This window comes from Phocoena phocoena, chromosome 20 (genome assembly GCF_963924675.1).
Source record: "Phocoena phocoena chromosome 20, mPhoPho1.1, whole genome shotgun sequence".
NCBI classification, from domain to species: domain Eukaryota; kingdom Metazoa; phylum Chordata; class Mammalia; order Artiodactyla; family Phocoenidae; genus Phocoena; species Phocoena phocoena.
The window spans coordinates 52,687,382-52,706,870 of record NC_089238.1 but is presented as its reverse complement, the minus strand read 5'-3'; the positions used below and the strand labels follow the sequence as shown (position 1 = coordinate 52,706,870).

Sequence of the window (19,489 nt, the reverse complement as noted above, 5' to 3'; positions counted from 1 at the left end):
CTCGCTTGATGCCAAACGGCTACTTCCTATCGTCCCCACACCCGACCCTCAAAAGGTTTCTTGCTCTACTGTTGTTGGCTGTGAAACCAGACAGCCAAGCCTGTTACAATTACATGTAAAGTAAAAGTAACTGGGCTTTGAGCAGGAAAATCTCTTATGAGGAAAAAACATCTTTCTTACGTTCTAGGGTGTTTTGTTTGATCTTCTTTCCTTGGTGGTGATTATTCTAAGTTCTTCATAAATAACCCTGGATCCGCGCTGCCCAACAGAACCGTCTAGGATAATGGAAATGCGCTGTAACAGCGCTGTCCACCGCACTAAACACCCGTGGGCTCCTGAGAACAGGAGACAGGTGGCCAGTGCAACAGTCACCTCGGGACCGAATTCACATAGCCACTCAACACGTGGAACCCGTTCCGTGTGCAACCTAATGCCAGGGCTGGGCACGTGGCAGTGAAGAGAAGGCACATGGCCCTACAGTCAGGGAGGAAAGAGATGACCCAGGAAAACCAGGGGGATCAGATGACCGGGAATCTGTGTCGTTGGGCATGGCACTTTTCATCTGTGCCCCTGGGCATCTCTGTCAGCCGAGCAACTGATCAAGGATGTCTGGAACGGGGCCTGGATGGAGGGACAGGCCCAGCAGAGCATCCCTCCCCTGCCCGAGTGTCAGGACCTCTCAGGCCGGGAGCACCCCTGCTGGCTCCCCTCGCCCACCCACCTCCATCAGCCCCCTAGAAGCCACAGCCCTCCCGGGAGGTAGGTATGGCCATCACCCCTGTGACAGACCAGAAATGGAGGTTCTGAGCAGGTGCGAGCCCGGCCCAGCCATACACAGCAACTCAGGACAGACCAGAAGAGAACCGAGGCCTTCACACTTCACACCCCGACCTTTGTCTCCAGCAGGCGGGTGAGTTAAAAATGGGGGCGGGGGAATCCTGCCACAGTGTGAGACCATCACACCATCCTCCAGCAGAACTGGTGACCCCGCAGGTTCCCCCTGGGTGGGAGAGGACTGGAAAGGGGCAGGAGGGAGCTGAAGGAGGCCTGGTACCGTCCTAGGTCTTGCCTCCGGGTGGGAGCGACACAGCATGTTCACTCTGTTAAAATGCATCAGGCAGGACACGGCATGGGCACTTTTCTGGGTGTGTGTGTGTGTGCTCTACTTCAATGAAAAGATTTTTTTAAAACCAGAAGTTCTAGAGTTGAATCCAGGCTCCACCACTTGCCGGCTGTGTGGCCTTAAGCAACTCAGCCTCTCTGAGACTCCAATTTCGCCCTTGTAAAGGCGAGGTAGTATTCATACCCACTTTTTTTTTTTTTTTTAAGACAATAACAGGTGTTGGAGAAGATGTAGAGAAACTGGAACCCGCATACAATGCTGGTGGGAATGTGAAAGGGGGCCGCCACGTGCGAAAGCAGTCTGGCAGTTCTTCAGAAAGTTCAGCAGTTTCCATACGACCCATGTGGGGAATTTCATGGTATGTGAGTTAAATCACAATAAAAAATGTAGCAGCATTCAGATCTTAAGGGTGTTTGTGGAAAGCAATTAGGTATGTACAGCTCCGCACCTCCTAGGAGCTGGATATAGGCGACTCTCCTCTCACGGTCACCCCGAGACGGCGCTGCACAGGGGTGGCCCGAGAGAGATGGCCCGGAATGGGCTGGGGGCAGGGCAGCCGTGAGGTGAGGGCACCGTGTCTTTGAGTTCCACTCCCCGCATGGGGCCCGGCTGCTAGGCAGGAGCTCCTTACACCCAGGCGATCACGTTCAAGCCTCAACAAGAAGGAAAAGGGGGCTTTTACACAAGAGCCCTCCAAAGCCCTCCATCCTCACAGATCACTCCCGAAAGATGGATCAGAGAGGAGGGCTCTGGCTGGGAGTGGCCTGGTGCACAGGAGGTCATCAACCAGCTCCGGATGACAGATGACAAGCAGGCCCCATCCGTTGTGGACGGTCTGGGGTCTGGCCCACGGATGGCATCCCAGGAGCTCTGGGCCGCGTAGCACCGCCTGTTCCAGGCTCGCCCCCCTCGCCTTTTCCCATCTCAAGCACCCTTCCCCCAACAGCCCAGGCCTCTTTGGGGGGCCAGGAGGGGTCGCCTAGGGGGCCGTGGGATCTTCAGCACAGAAGGAGGAGCCACCAGCCCCCCTTCCCTGCTGTGCAGACCTTGGCAGAGCAGTGCCGGAGGCTGGACCGTGAGAGCAGGGCTGGAGTCCGGGTCCAGCCAAGGCTCTTCTCTATGGACTGCGCTCCATGCAGATGGTCAGGAGGCCCACTGGGCTCATTAACCATGAGTCCAGCCACAGCAGCTACCCCCTTGTATGGCCAAATGGCTCAAGAAGTTTAACAGTAGAGCGAAGGGCCGATATTTCCACGTTCAGACCCTTTCCACTCCAGCCTCCAGGGCGGGCACGGGAAGACAAATGGAAATCCAGACCCCCAGGGCGCCGCGCCACCCTGAGGCGACTGTGCCACCCAGTGCCTTTGCCACCGGAGTGGTTGATCAAGGCTTGTGAGGGCTGGACACAAAGTCAGCATACTTCCAACCACCGGGTCGGCAAACATCTTCAAGGATCAGCTAAGGAGGTCACAGGCACCATCTCACCGATTCTTCGCAAGGACCCTGGGAAACGGGTGCTGCTAGGACCCCCCAGGCGGTAGAGGGAGGCTGGGGGCAGTCACAGCTGGTCAGGAGAAAGGCCACACTGTTGACTCAGAGGCCAGGTCTGGTCCACTGGGCCACGTCCCCTGTCTGTTCTCTGAGACAATGGCCCTGGAGTGACGAGATGACCAGGACTTGCTGGAGTGGGCCTCCTGATTGGGGCAGAGGTGGGGGGGGGGGGCGGGTCACAGAGGTGCACAAAGGTAACGGCCACGCGAGGTGATAAGCACTCCTGTTGCAGACAAGGTACAATGGGCAGGTGGGGGGAGGAATGCTCTGGAACATTGGGGAAGGCTTCCCAGCAGAGGGAAGGGAGGGTACAGGAGCCTGCGGTGTGTGGGACCCTGATCTCGGAACAGGGAGGTGTTACCCGAGGCTGGGGTACCAGCCTCCCAGGGAGGCCTGAGACAGGACCCAGACCAGGGCACAGCCCTTGACTGCCCAACCTATTTCTTGGATATCCTCTCTCTCTCTCTTTCTTCCTATCTTTTAAAAAATTACGGGACACCATATAAACAGTAGAGTGCAAAAATGCACAAATGTGTGGCTGCATTTATTTTTGCATAAGCACAGCCCCATGTCACCCCTACCTGGGTCAAGACATGGACTGTCTGCAACACCCCAGGAGGCAGGCTCCCTTGCGTCCCCCATCTAGATCCGCTGTTCTAGATCTACCACTGGAGATTGGTCCTCGGACTTCCTACAGGAGGAAGCACACAGTAGACGCACTGGAGTCTGGCTTCTTTTGTTCGGCGTCACGTCTGTGAGATGCGTGTGTCCGTAGCTTATTCACCTTTTCTTTTCCCCCCTTCGGCTTTGTTGGGTTTTTGTTGTCCGCGCGCGGGTTTTCTCTAGTTGCGGCGAGCGGGGGCTTCTCTTGTTGCGGAGCACGGGCTTCAGTAGTTGCGGTGCGTGGGCTCAGTAGTTGTGGCTCACGGGCTCTAGAGCACAGGCTCAGTAGTTGTGGTGCACAGATCGAACCCGTGGCCCCTGCATTGGCAGGCAGATTCTCAACCACTGTGCCACCAGGGAAGTCCCTTACTGGTCTTTCAAATCACAAGGCAGTGTTCCTTTCTATGTGCCACCGCTGTCTGTGGACCTTTAGTTATTTCCAGTTTGGGGCTACTGTGTAGAAAGCTGCTGTGAACGTTTCTGTACTTATTGCTAGGGTGGGGGTTGGGGGTGGCAAAAGCACTCCTCTGGGTAAATACCCAGGAGTGGGATTCCTGGGCCACAGGATAAACTGCTTTATTTAAGTCCAAGAAAACCTGTTTGTGGGGAATTCCAGGGAAGTTTGATATAAACACGAGCTGCTTTGTAGGGCCTGCTCTTCTCAGGTACCCATGCCTTTGGGAGAACAGGATTCCTGAGTCTGGGGGATGGAACTGGGTGGTGATGGAGCTCAATTTTCTCAAAAGGTGGAGTGTGCCTTTCGCACGGGCCTCTGAGGAACGCAGGAGAGGCAGCGCCCGTCTCAAAACTGCACTCAGAGCTGCAGAGGCCGTGGCGGCAACTTAGAAACTTTTTCTTTGTGGCTCACGTGGCAGAAAGGGACGTCTCTGTTCCCTCCGTGTTCGGTCTCCTTGCTGTGCTCGGCACAGACGCTGCTGCAGATGGAAAGGGCACGTCTGCTCAAGATGAGAGCTCTGAGCTAAAGGCTGGGAACAGCAACTGTTATTTTTTCGTCAACATTACTATTAATTTAACTCCAAGATCACAGGCCACTGTCACACAGGCCTTTATCCACTTGGTGTTTTTGATGTAAGGATGCCAGTGGGGACCAGAGGGCACACTGTCAGGTCTTCACAAACATATGCTGGTTGATGGTGTAACTCAGGGGCCTCTTGACAGCCTGGAAACAGGGCCACCTGCCTCTAGGCTCTCCTAGGCCGGGGCACCCCTCAACCGCAGGACCTTCCTGTGCACTGTCGTCAGCTGTTTGTGTGCTGTGAGCTCCTGAGGACAGGCACCCTGCCACCTTAGCCTGCTTCCAGAGGAACTGTCTTGGTCAAGGACCATCTATGTGCCTATGCGGGTCAACTGCTCACAGATGTCTTCCCCTTGACTCCTCAGAGGGACCCACGAGGTGGATGTCACTATGGTCCCATTTTACAGCTGAGAAAACCGAGGCCCAGAAAAGAGAAATACCTTGCTCTAAGCCACGCTACCAGTTACCGATGAAGCCAGGACTGGCACTCTAGCCCTTTGATCTAAACCAGGGGTGGGTAAACATTTTCCGTCAAGGGCCAGATAGTACATTCTTTAGGCTCTGTGAGTCACATGGTCTCTGTCCTAACAATTCAACAGTGCCTGTCGTGGTGTGAAAGCAGCCACAGACAATAGACAAATGACTGTGGCTGCGTTCCAATAAAACTTTATTTACAAAGACAGGCGGAGGCAGAGGCAGTTTTGGCCTGGGGGCTATAGCTTGCCAATCTCTGACTTAAACCACTCAAGAGGGGTAAAAATACGTGATCGATAGATGGATGAGAGAAAATGAGTGGAATGTTCTCTCTCCTTGCTTTCTTTCTAGGGTGACATTAGCACAGAGCATCAAAAGATGTTTCAGCGGGTAAGGAGGTGAGTGGATCAATTTGCTATTTATTGCGTCCACCAGGGCTGGGTCCTGCTGAGACTTCCTGAGGTTGGCTCCAGCAATGTCCCCTCTACCGACTGGCCTTAGCTCTAACCCTAAATTCTGTGAATGCACAAGACAAGCTCTGCAGAAATTTCCCAGACGACAAACTTGAGGACACCCCCTCCCCGGTCCCATCTCGAAATGAAAACAAACGACCCAGAAGCCAGGGCACGTGGGTGTTCTCTCCTAGCGCCACCCACGTCCACTGGGGACGTAGGCTGCTGAGATGAGCCGGGAAGTGAGCTAGCAGGACCCAGGTGCTGCTACCCTCATCTTATTTTTGTTCCCAAAACAATGGGAACAAGCCAGCATAACTGAAGTCCCATTCAGAGAACCTGACAGTGTAAAGAAAGCTGGGGACAGTGCCTTCCGTCAAATCAGCCTTCTAGAAAATACTGGGAGAAGGGAGGGTGGGAGGAAAAGAACAAGAATGATGTTTTGGTCCAACATGCAAAAGGAAACAGGCTCAGAGAGGCGCAGTTAACTCCCCAGGGTCACCCAGCTGGGAGTGGCAGAACTGAGTCAGGACCACCTAACTCTTTGAGACAGAGCTGCCTCTTGTGAGTTCCACCCAGAGCTGGACCTCGGTGCGTGAGGATTGCTGGTGGTAAGCGACGAGAGTTTTGGAATGATAGCTCACCTTGCCCTATGGTCCAGGGTCCATCTGGTCTTCATCAACCCATGCCCCTGCCACCCCCGACCCAGCAGAATCCAGCACCCCTCCTCGGAGGTCACAGAAGACCCCTGGCAGATGTCAACCTATCACATGTGCTTTCACACATGGAAACTGTCTGTTACTTACATTTTTCATTAAACAGATTAACTCCATGCCCGCAGTGCACCCCATTCTCCATGACAAGTTAAGGGAGAGAAGGAGCTGGGCTACTTTTTACGAAGCCTGACTACGCGAAGGAATTTTCAAGCATCTGTTAATTGTCACTGGAACGCGCTGAGGTGTGTGGCACTCTTCCTCCCATTTTACAGATGAGTCAGCAAGGCACCGGGAGGCAAAGCCGCCTACAAGAGAGCAGTGGGGCCCGGACTTGAATCCTGACCCGTCCAACCCTTGTAATCGCTGTTCAGTCCTGTGATGGTGATAATAAAACTGGTGGCTCAGAAGACCCTGGAGCAGCCACCTGGCTACAGAGAAGGGGGGAAGAGGGAAAAGGAGAAAGGGGAAGGAAGAGGCCCTTTGGGGATGCAAAGCACGAGGTGCCCCCAGGTTTTCCTGTTCTGGAAACTGGCTCTGACCCTAGACAGGCCAGCCCAGGGCCCACTCGGGATTTGCTGAAACCACCAGAGTCAGTGTCCGTCAGCACAATAAACAAGCGGACTAAGGGGAAAACTCTAATTAGACATGAAAACGGGGCACAGAGGAAACGTGTGGCCGGCTGCTGGGCCCCAAGACATCACAAGACCAGAACGGCGGCTGATGACACCCCACGTAGGGGCAGGGGGCACACGGGCACAGGCCCGGCCCACGCCGGGCACAGGTCTGCTGCCGAGCTCTCCTCTCTGTTGATTCATTATTTCCAGAAAGTGCTGCCCTGTGCTAATTACAGCAAGGCGGACGTGGCCCCCTTTGATCCGAGCTGCAAGGCTGGCCTTTCACGTGCCACTTAGGCGGGTGCGTGTCCTTTTGGGGCACCTGGGGGGCTGTACTGAGGTCACAGCTGGCAGCTGCTCCTGCCCCGAATGTTTTTCAGTTAATGCCATCTCTTCTACGCTGTGAGACACAGAATTTGGGGTTCCGATCAGATCCTGGGGCAAGAACTTGGGAAAGTAAACAGGTCTTTTCTTGCAAAGAAAGAGAGAGAGAGAGAGAGAGAGAGAGAGAGAGATCTCCCTGCAGGCCTGGGGCTGCACGGGGTCAGCACCTGTCAGGGCAAGTGTAGCTCTGACGTTTCCACAATCCAAGGATTCTTTTCTCTCTCCCCTGGAATCCCAGCACACGGCTGTCACTCTCACCAGTGATTTAACTCCACAAGCGTGTGTTGCTTGCCCTACTGTGCGCCAGCAGCCTTACCATGATTGGAAGGACACCAAAGGTGATCCAGCATCACCTACAGCGGCCCGGAATAAAATAACCAATACTCAAGGCAGCTACTCAGATAAATTCATCAAAACCTCATGCTTCCGAAACCAGATTAAAACCACCAAGTAATCACCACACACCTACCAGAATGGCTTAAAAAGAAGAAACTATCAACACCTCACACACATTAGTACGGCCATGATCAAAATAAAACCAGAACCCAGAAAATAACAAGTGTTGGTCAGGATATGAAGAAATTGGAACCCTTGGGCACTGCTGGTGGGAATATAAGATGTTGCAGCCGCTGGCGGAAAACAGTTGGAGGTTCCTCAAAAAATTAAGCACAGAATTACCATATGATCCAGCAATTCCATTTCTGGGTATATATCCCGAAGAACTGAAAAGGAGTGACTTGAAAAGATATTTGTATACCTCTGTTCACAGGGAACTATATTCAATATCCTGTGATAAACCATAATGGAAAAGAATATGAAAAAGAATGTATATAAATGTATAACTGAATCACTTTGCTGGACAGCAGAAATTAACACAACCTTGTAAATCAACTATATTTCAACAAAATAAATTTTAAAAGATCTAGAAAATTCCAGAAAACAAACAAACAAAAAAGGAAGTTCTGATGAACCTTGAGGACATTATGCCAAGTGAAACAGGACAGTCACAAAAAAGACAAATACCGGGGCTTCGCTGGTGGCGCAGTGGTTAAGAATCCGCCTGCCAGTGCAGGGGACACAGGTTCGAGCCCTGGTCCGGGAAGATCCCACGTGCCGCGAAGCAACGAAGCCCGTGCACCACAACTACTGAGCCTGCGCTCTAGAGCCCGCGAGTCACAACTACTGAAGCCCGCGCGCCTAGAGTCCGTTCTCCTCAACAAGAGAAGCCACCGCAACAAGAAGCCCGCGCACTGCAACGAAGAGTAGCCCCCGCTTGCCGCAACTAGAGAAAGCCCGCACACAGCAACGAAGACCCAACGCAAACAAACAAACAAAAGACAAATACTGTATGAGTCCACTTATATGAGGGATCTAGAGCAGTCAGATTTGTAGAGATAGAAAGTAGCAAGATTGCCAATGGCTGAAGGGTCGGGGGGAGGGGGTGGGAGTTACTGTTGAATGGGTGCAGTTTCAGTTTTGCAAGATGAAAAGAGTTCTGGGGAAGGATGGTGGTGATGGTGGCACGACAATGTAAATGAATTGATGCCACAGAACCGTACCCGTAAAGCTGGCTAAAATGGTAAATTTCAAGTCATGTGTATTTTGCCACAACAATAAAAAAAACTGGGGAAAAATGACAGTAGCCAGTGACAGCCAAGATGAGGAGAAACCAGGATGCTCCTGCATTGCTAGCGGGAGCATGAACTGGTACAGCACTTTGGAAAGTAACTTGCAGCATTTGCTAAAGCGGACTCTCCCCTACCTTCTGCATCCTGGGATCACCACTCCTAGATACTCCCAACAGGGCTGTGTCCACACGGTCACCATGCCCCCAGGGTCACAGGAGCACTTCACAAACACCCGTTGACAGTAACTGAGTAAATAAACGATGGTGTATTCACCCAGTGGAAAACGACACGGCAGTGAGAATAGAAAATCTGCAGGTCTTCACAGCGATATGATGAGTTTCACCGACAAAGGAGTATATACCGTGTGAGTCCATTTATATAAGGTCCAGACACTGGCCAAGGATAGTGTAGTGGTCACCTTTGGGGGAGTGGTGGCTGGGAGGGGACCGAGGAGGGTCTCGGGAGTGGTCATCCTCCTTGTCTTAAACTGGGTACAGGTGACAAGGATGTGTTCAATGTGCAAATTCACCAAAGTGTACACTTAGGATCTGTGTGTTCTTCTGCAGGTCTTTTACACAATTCAACAGAAGAATGTCCTTTGAAAGACCGTATTCCTCTGGATCAACGGTTGCCAGTAATGGGCACAGACCAGGGTGGGGGCTTGCAGTATGACTCTGCGATCTTTTCTCGCCACGCATGCCTGCGTCATGCAACAGAGAGAGCCCACGTGTGCCGGGCACATGCCAGGCTACGGGGGATGCCAAGGTGTGTGAGACCCACCCCTGCCCACAAGCACACCCTGTAGACTGAAAAATTGGTATGTCTGTGTACACGTTGTACACTGTATCTCAAATGCAGGCAGATGCTCTCACTGTGAATGTAAATTTGTTGAAAAGCAAGACTGAGTTCAGGCATTTTATAAGCAAAATACATAGGATGTCAAGTGTCGATAAGTTCAAGTTAAACGAAGCAGCTCAGAGCAGGAGGGGATGCCGGGCTTTGGCGGGACCATAGAGTTTCAAAAGGAAGGAGAGAGGGACTCCGTTGGCGGTCCAGTGCTTAAGAATCTGTCTTGCAACACAGGGGACGCCGGTTCGATCCCTGGTCGGGGAACTAAGACTCCACATGCCCCGGCACTATTGAGCCCATGTGCCACAATTAGAGAGCCCTTGCGCCACAACTAATGAGGCTGCGAGCCACAACTAGAGAGAAACCCACGCACTACAATGAAAGATCCCACGTGCCGCAACTAAAACCTGATGCAGCCAAAGACCCGATGCAGCCAAAGAGTAGTTAGGTATATAAATAAATAAATAAATAAATAAATAAATATATATATATATATATATATATTTTTTTTTTTTTTTTTTTTTTTTTGAGGTACACGGGCCTCTCCCGTTGCGGAGCACAGGCTCCGGAGGCGCAGGCTCAGCGGCCATGGCTCACGGGCCTAGCCGCTCCGCGGCACGTGGGATCTTCCCGGACCGGGGCACGAACCCGTGTCCCCTGCATCGGCAGGCGGACTCTCGACCACTGCGCCACCAGGGAAGCCCAAACAAATATTTTCTTAAAAAATTTAAAGAAAAACAAAGGGAAGGAGAGAATAATGTGAACATCACGTGGAGATCACAGTGGGAAGCGCTGTGATCGGAGGTAAACCACCCCCGGCCTGAAACGAGCCCCCTGGCTGGTGACGTAACAGGACCAAGCTAAACGGCCCCTCCTACTAAGGGTCAGAGCTCAGGAAGGCAGCCCTTTCTAGGGGCAACTGTGATTGACAATCCCACTCAGAATCTCTTAAAGAGGTTTAATCCGTGAATGGGGAAAAAGAGAGAGAGGAGAAGGGCAGGGAAGGGGTGGGATCTATCCTGTGAGATGGACTTGTGTGTTTTTCCTGGTCAGAAAACAAAAGCAATGTAAACCATGTTTCCCTTTTGCTGCCTAAACACAGAGCCAGGACAGCCAAACAAGGCTTGGGATAATGGGCGTCTCTGGGGATCCGAGGGGCGTGTTCTGTGAGATCCTAATTGCCTCATTTCACATGGCGTCTTAGCTCTGAGAAGCCGCTGTCCTCTTGGAGGCAGGCAGGGTATAATCTTAGACAAATAAACAACAGCTCTTGGGGAAGCATGGCTGGCAGCCACCGCTGGTGCCTTTCAAATAAGAAGTGGGAAATCCCTGCTTGTTCTGCCTCGGATCTTGCCTGGGGGCTGCAAGCTTCCATCCGAGGGTTCTGGGACGTGTGACAAGGGAATTCTTGCACGCTAGCTGCTTGTGCACAGCCCCGGTGATCCTTCTCCAAGGAAGCTGGGCTGCGGGGCCAGAAGCATCTCTAAGGCTTGTGAAAGCTCTCGCTCACCACCCAGAGGCAGGACCTCTAGGACCATCATTTAAAAATCTGCCTCTGAAAAATTTATGTCCCTTCTAAAACCTGCATAGGGATGACACAGCGGCTCTGTTTGGAATTGCCCAAACCTGGAAGCAACCCAGATGTCTTTTAGTAGGTGAGTGGATAAAGTGTGGCACATCTGGACAGTGGAATATTAGTCAGCACTGAAAAGAAATGAGCTATCAAGCTAGGAAAAGCCACGGAGGAAGCTTAAATGCATGTTACTAAGCGAACGGAGCCAATCTAAAAAGGCTACATACTGCATGATTACAACTATGTGAGATTCCGGAAAAGGCACGAATTTGGAGACAGTGAAAAGATCAGTGGTTGCCAGGGGTTCAGGGAGATGGGGGGAGCAAGGGATGAATATGCAGAGCTCAGAGGATTTTCAGGTCAGTGAAAAGTGTTTTGTATGATACTACAGTGGTGGATACACGTCATTATATATCTGTCCAAACCCACAGAATGTACAACACCAAGAGTGAACCATAAGGTAAACTATGGGCTTTGGAGGATTTGGGGGATTTGGGTGATGTATCAATGTTAGGTCCAGCAACTGTAACAAATGAACCACTCTGGCAGTGGGGGGCTGATAACTGGGAGGCTGTGCACAGGTGGGGACACAGGTACCTGTGAAACCTCTGTACCTTCTCCTCAATTTCGCTGTGAACCTAATGCTGCTCTAAAAAAAAACCATGAAGCCTAAAAAAAAAAAAATCTGCTCCCCCATGTCAGAAGAGGAGGGAGACATAGGCTGGTCACTTCAGGAAGCCAGGTGGGATGCAGGAAAGATCTGGAATGTGGACTCAGACGGCTGGATCCCCATCCCAGCTCTGCAGCTCACTCGCGGGGCAGCTCACCTCTGTCACTGGTAAGATGGTCACGATGACTGTGATGGTTATGACATCTACGTGGACACTTGGGAAGCCAAGGACTTTCTAAGCGGTGGCTCTGAGGGTGCAGACTTCAAGTGAGCCACTGAGTCCGGGTCCCCACGTGTGCAGACGTGACCCAGAGTAACCACCGCATGGATCTGACCCTCAGGCACTCTCCCTACCAAACAAAACCTACCTATGACATAGTAAACAGAAGTGATAGTAAAAATATTTAATAGCTGAGACAGCCTAGGAATGAATGAATCAGAACAGACACCAGCTGTAAGCAGCTGGTCCTGCGTCCAGGTACAGTCCACAGGATTCCTGCCTGTGGTAATGAGTTGCGCATGACGCCCTTTTCATGAACAAAAGACCCTCTCTCTCTGCCCAGCAACATTCTGGATCGACGCCACGTGCCGCATAACCGGTATTACCAAATGGACCTGAATACACTGTACTGAAAAACCCCAAACCAACCAACCCCATAGGTTTGATCTCGAAGACTGTTCTTTACACTTTTCAAAATTATTAAAACAGTTCAGGGGTCCCAAGGGATTTGCGCACACACACACACACACACACACACACACACACACACACGCACACACACACACACCAGAATTCTGGAGCCCTCACGTTTGAATCCAGCCATCACCCCTCTTTGAGTAATCTACCTGGCTTGCCTCCTTCACCCAGCTTTAAGCACCCACACAGATATCTCCTCATTGACTTGTCAAGCATTTGCTCCAAGAACAAAAACACAGTCTAGAATCCCATCCTTTAAGGACCTCTCAGTTGAGTGCGGGAGTCAGACACATCATAGATCATCAGAATTCCACGTGCGTGGTACCTGCAGATGGAAGGCACTGGAGCCCTGGGGAAGGTGACCTAACTAACCTCACTACCGGGTCATTCAAGAAGCCTTCGGAGGCTATGTGATGTTTGAGTTGGGTCTTGAAGGGTGAAGAGTTCATCAGGCAGAGGGGCGGAGGTTGAGGGAGACGAGTCAGAAAAACTCTTAAGGTCCAGATTATGGAGAGCTTTGAACGCCAGGCTGTAATCTCCACTGGATAACCGAGGAAGGTGGGATGTGATTCCTCGGTGCACAAGACATCGAGTGAACCGACGTGTGCGAGGCCTCGGAGAGAGGGACTTGACAGGCAGCCCCCGAGGATGGTTGTTGTCTACAACCGGGTGAGCCTTGAACAACCATCTCTTTCCGTTATCGATGTTGCTATCGTAACAGTCACAACAAGTCATCACCTCAATGAGGAAGAGCCGCATGGCAGTCCCAGCAGGTCTTCCCTCTCAGGGCCACAGCCCACGGCAGGACGTTTGCCTTGGCCATCAAAAGCATTTCTAAACCTGAGGTATCGAAACAGTGGTATGAAAGTTACCTTCTACCTCTCAGCACCCCCATTTACACAGGAGGTTCCAAAATCCCATTTCTGAGGGACCCCGGCGGTTGGAAGGCTAGGTGTGCAGCAACCCCTGTCACCACAAGTAGCTGTTTAGACCCAAGCAAACCCCAAATCCCTTCTGGAAAAAGACAGGAGCACAATAAGTGACAACATGACGGATCTCAGAAGCTAGCAAGAGGAAGCAGTGACGTCTGAGTGTGAGAATGCCATTTGTTTATTCGTTGGGTCACTCATTCACTCAACAAACCTTCAATGGCAGCGCCCTGTGCTCTGTCCTCCAGGAGCTCACGGAGAACAGGCGACACGGTCAGCACGGGATGAGATGTAGTGCCACACGAGGCTACAGACTCTCCCGAGACGGTAAAGAAGACAACCACCGATTCTGCGAAGCTGACTCTTGAGAAAGGAGTAGGAGTTTGCTGGGCGGAGGAGGCAGGAAGGTGTCTGGGACAGTTTGGGGGATGGTGGGAAGTGGGCGTGGCTGCAGCGTGGCATCCACGAGGGAGAGGGTGGGCTATGAGATCAGAGAGCTAGGCTGGGTCGGGAAAGGTAGGGAAGGCCAAGCTGTAGACACAGGTCGTGTCTGGCATCTGGGCACAGGAGAAGGACTGGTGGGGTTCTCCTCCAGCCCAGGCTGTGTGTAGGAGCTTCCAAGGGCCAGGGAAGAGGACTGAGAGCTAAGTCACGGGGCATCTGCAAACTCTGTGGTTTGACATGAACTTCTCTGCAAAACGGAAGGAATTCATACTGACGCGGGCAACAACGTGGGTGAACCTGGAAACGGTATGCTAGATGAAAGAAGCCAGATACAAAAGGCCTCAAAGGGTATGATTCCACTCACATGAAACATCCAGAATCGATAAATCCAGAGAGACAGAAAGCAGACGAGTGGTGGCCGAGGGCCGGGGGGTGACTGCTCATGAGCATGGGGCGGGGTGGCCGCCTTCGGAGGTGACCGGAGTGCTGTGGAACGAGATAAAGGTGGCGTCTAACAACACCGTGAAGGAACGAAAGGCCACTAAATTGTATACTTTAAAATGGCTAATTTTCTGTTATAGGAATTTCACTTCCATTTTTTAAAAGTTCAAAATAAATGTAACGAATTCTAAGAACTTTACAGACTCGAGGATGATGGTGGAGCGCTTGGCTTGAAGCCTCTGCTCCTCCTCAGGCCTCACACGCAGGTGTCCAGGCCCGGTGGCCAGTAGCATCCTGCACCGGACAGAGAGAGAGGAGGAACCAGGGTCTCGGGGGACTCCTTCAGAGGCCATTTCAAGAGAAGAAAATCATCTCCTGGCATTGAATCATGTATTGATAATTCCGACGATGGATGACGCCAGGCTGGTCTGTACAGGATGAAACGGCGTTTATTTCCAAGAGCACTGGCCTCCCTGGTAGGATGAACCAAGCCATTGTGTACAGCTGCGATCAATCGATGTTGACGTGCTCTTAACTCCAGATCAATGGCCTCACCACTTTCCGTGGAAAACTCTATGCCCACATTAGGTAAAAACAGGGTCATTCTCTGGCAGTGCGAGGGATGATGTTATATATGTGCGCGCGCACACACTCACACACACACACACACACACACAGCTCAACAGAAATAATCCAAAAACTGGCTTAAGAGTCTGTTTCCTGAGCTTCAGACTCACAGTTTATTCACTCATCAAATATTTATAAAACACTTCCTGTGTGCCACGAAAGTACTTCCAGTATGTTCTGGGTGTTTGGGGACACGTCACCAAACAGAACAAAGCCCTTTGCCTTCGTGGAGGGATTACACTCTAGCGATCGCCGGCGGGCACCTCCACCTTGATGCCTTCCAGGCCCCTCCAGATCACCACCCAAGGTGAGCCCACCCGGTGGGCTCCCTTGCTGTCTTCCCAAGCCTGGTTCGTGGCAACACATCTACTAGTTGGCCCCCTGTGAAGTCTAACTGCTCAAACCTCTTCACAGCCCTAACTCCTGACGTTAGGTCATCACCAGGGTCAGATCCAGCTACATCTGCCCCTTCAATTCACCCATGTTTTTCAATGCATGCTACTCCAGTTCTGTCATTTTCCTTCCAGAATACTGCAAAGGCTTCCTGTCTGGATTTCCTGCTCCCAGCTTACTCTCTCCACCTCTCTCTGATGGAACATTGCCACCAGAGTTTTCTTCCTGAAGCCCACTCGGTTTTCTTGTTCCTCTGCCCAGTAACTCTGGGTAGCCCTGCTTTGCCTTCAGAGAAAAACCCAGCCCTTTGACCCTGCACTCAGGAGCGACCATGACGTTTCTCAGATACTCTGGTCTCTCCCAGAGCCCATGTGCTCAGGGTACCCAGAGTACCTGTGCAAAGTCTGAGAGCAGAGAGGAGCTTGGATCCAAAGAAAGGTATTCCCCCCAAACCCCAATTGGGGGCGACAGTAAAAAGAAGGGACTCGGAGACAAAGGGCCTCCTTTGGGGACTCGACCACTCCGCTCTGAACCTTTGACCCAACTGTGGGAAACTCTACTGACAACTTTCATTGACGGCTGGTCCCCCTCTCTGTCCAGGGACAAATATTCCCAATGATTTATTTTTAAAAAGCAAAATCGGGCAATGATTGAGAAAGAATTCAGATTTAGCCCAGGACAGTTGCTCCACAAATAACAAGAATAGACTGGTGGCCGATTGCAGTCAGGGTCAAAGAACAGAGCCTCCTTTGCTGCTGTCTGGGACCACAGCTGTAGGGGAGGCCCCCAGTTCCGACCCTGGGCCGGGACTCGTGACACAGGGGGACGTTCACACAGACAAGAGGCCCAGGGCTCTCCCAACGCTGCTCGCCATCAGTGGGGAGACAGAGGGGCCAGGCAGCCCAGATGTTGGCAGGGTCCCGTTTGCAGCCCCAGGAACAATTCCCTCTTTCACTGCCCAGGCAGGCGGCCAAGGTCAGAGGCAACACCAGCCAGAGCTTACCCTCCGTGCCAAGGCCCTTTAGAAAAATTTAAATAATTTTAGATAGAAATGTCTCCTCTTTCCTTGCTGTAAACAGACCATTCCAAATATCCTTTGCCCTTTCCTGGATGACATAATCTCCATCCTGAACATGCCTGATTGCACACTGCCACCGTCAGGGGCTCGGGACGCAGTGGCGAGCCGGCTGCTGGACACTCAATGTCCCCAGCTGCCGTGCAGTTTTGCACTTTTCTTTTCTTTCTCTCATTTCCCCCTCCCTCCCGCCCCCAGCTTCAGGCCGCCATGTGTTCCTGCTCCCCTGCTCCCCGAGCACGGCATGTCAGTCCGTGAAAATTACCCTAACCTCCTCCTAAGTTGCTGCTTCTAATTCATGGTCTTGGGAACCCAAGCAATACACTTGTTGGAGCTGTGCCCGGGGTGTGAGTAATGAGACCTGTGAGCTCGGTGTGGGGCTGCTACCGCCTCTCAGGATGCATCTTCCTGGGGTTCTGGGCTGTATTTGGGGCTGGTGTGCCTGCTGGAAGGTGACCTCGGAATAAGTAGGGCGTTCCTCTGCCTACTCGAAACAAGGTCCACCGCTGACTCAAGGAGCAGAGGTTCTTGCAATTGAAAAGCAGCACCATTGAACCCCAGGTTGTAATTAAAGGCCACCCCCTGCCTTTTCGGGAAGGCCTTTGATTCAGAAAGGAACTCTTCTAGATCCCCACTCCTCCAGCCCCACCTGCCTGTCTGATAAGTGATTTTTAAAAGCATCGCCTTGGTCCCATCGGGCTCAGAAAGATGGGGGCTGAGCTGGCAAGCTGGCACACAACCATTCCAGGCAGGAATTCCCAGGGGTGCTGCGTGAGCAGCCCCTTGGTGCCCAGGCCCTCCAGGGAGGAAGCAGAGAGCAGGAAGCGAAGGCCCTGGGCTCTGGGGGTCAGACTCCCTGGGTTCGAACCCCAGCTCTGTCACTGTGAAGCTGTTTGACATGAGGCAAGTGGTTCCGGCGCTCTGCGCCTCTGAAACATCTGCATCTGCCTCGAAGCGTTATTGTGGGGAGTAGACCTCTAAGCTCCGCAACTCCCCTCCTAGGTATAGAAGCCAACAGAACTGAAAACGGGGACCCAAACAAATACTTCTATAATACGTCATTGCACACAGCGGCTTATTCACAGTAGCCAAAAGGTGGAGACAACCCAAATGTCCATCCGCGGATGAATGGATCAAGAAATGTGGTCTGTCTGTGCAGTAGAACACATTCAGCCATAAAAACAGTTACACGCTAAAGCGTGGAGGAACCCTGAAAACCAGGCGAAGTGAGAGGAGCCACACACAAAAGGCCACAGATTGTACGAGTCCAGTTACACGCTACAGCGTGGAGGAACCCTGAAAACCAGGCGAAGTGAGAGGAGCCACACACAAAAGGCCACAGATTGTACGAGTCCAGTTACACGCTACAGCGTGGAGGAACCCTGAAAACCAGGCGAAGTGAGAGGAGCCACACACAAAAGGCCACAGATTGTACGAGTCCAGTTACACGCTACAGCGTGGAGGAACCCTGAAAACCAGGCGAAGTGAGAGGAGCCACACACAGAAGGCCACAGATTGTACGAGTCCAGTTACACGCTACAGCGTGGAGGAACCCTGAAAACCAGGCGAAGTGAGAGGAGCCACACACAAAAGGCCACAGATTGTACGAGTCCATGTATGCGAAGCGTCCAGAATGTGGAGAGCCCCAGGGACAGAGCACAGAGTGGTGGGTGCCGGGGGCTGAAGGAGGGAAGCAGGGGGAAATGAGGAGTGACTGCTAATGGCGACAGAGTTTCCTTTTGGGATGGTGAGATGTCCTGGAGCTAGACAGAAGTGATGGTTGAACGACATTATGAACATAATAAAGGTCTTTGAATTCTTCACTTTATAAGAGCTAATTTCATGCTATGTGACTTTCACCTGAGTTTTAAAGACCTTAGCTCAGTGCCCAGCACAAAGCTCACTGTGTCCAAGGCTCTGGCACTGGGAGACCCTGCAGCTCCCTACTCAGATTCCTCGTTCGTCCATCAGATGGGTCTGATCATGGCCGTGACCTCACGGGGCTGCTGAGGTGAGGAAATGAGGCAGTGTGTGCAGGTGCTTGACACGGGGCCTGGGACGTGACTAAAACACTCAGTCTGTCAGGCTGAGGGGTCTGAAGAGGTGGGAGGAGGCAGGGAGGGGATGGGGACCAGTGCAGAAGCCGATAAAGCAGGTGTGTCTGAAGGCAGGTGAGGAAGCCTCCCAGACCCCACCTTTCTCGCTTATGAGGATCTGAAGAGGAGAAAGAACTCTTCCAAAAGCCCAAAGATACTGGCTCAGTCCTACTGGAAACACTGGTTCCTCAGCAAGTCATAACTATCCCAGCTTAGCACTTTGCAAGCCTATCGAATCATTTTGTTGTTTTTGTTTTTAAAGCAAGAGAACCTTTTTTTCAAATGAAACCTTTGCCCAGAGTCCCGATAGGTAAAAGATAAGGCAGGCGCCTCTCAGGGCGGGGGTGGGCTGGGGAGGGCCTGGGCCCAGCCCCTCGACCTCTCCCCATCCTGCTCTGGTTCATTTCCTCACATCTTCCTTGTGAGACACTCAGGAACAGGCCTGGCAGGTTTCTGCTGATTCCTTCAAGAAGGAGGCTCAAGGGACAGAATTGTTTTTGAGCTAGAAATTGCCCTCCAAAGTCCGGAGGGCTGCTGTGGTGAGGCCAGGAGAAGGAGGTGCATTTGTGGGTGGAGGGCTGAAGGATATAAGGCAGAGGGGAGGATATGAAGGTCTCTGGACCCCGAGAGGTGCCCAGGCAGGCAAGGAGCCTCAGGAGGCCAGTCACTGCACCCTGTCTCGGCTGACTGCAGCAGCCCCTCATCCTCTTCTTTCCACTCATTGCTACGAGATGACCGCAAACCTGCTCTAGCAGGCAGGGATGCCATCCCCATTTCCCTGCAGGGGGAAACCAAGGCACAGAGAGGTCAGGGCGCTTGCCCCAAGGTCAACTGGAATTCTTACCTGAACCTGAAGAGAAAAACAGAGGCTCAGGGGAGGGAGCTGACAGAGCTGATTAAGATCTGGGACTCTTGTCTCCTGACTCTCAGCCAAGGGCTCCTTCTGCCCTACTCCACTGGCCGGCACAGAGAGGCAAGAAAGACACAGCTGGAAAAGTCAGCTGGCACCGAGTGAGGCCAGACCTCGCCGGCCAGGGCCAGAGAGCCGTGGCTG

At 52.2% G+C, this 19,489-nt stretch overlaps 1 protein-coding gene across 1 annotated transcript in view; it reads right to left on the bottom strand.

The window, feature by feature from the left end:
- CMIP (c-Maf inducing protein) overlaps positions 1-19,489 on the bottom strand; it is a 234,070-nt gene that overhangs the window by 97,347 nt on the left and 117,234 nt on the right. The window lies entirely within an intron of this gene.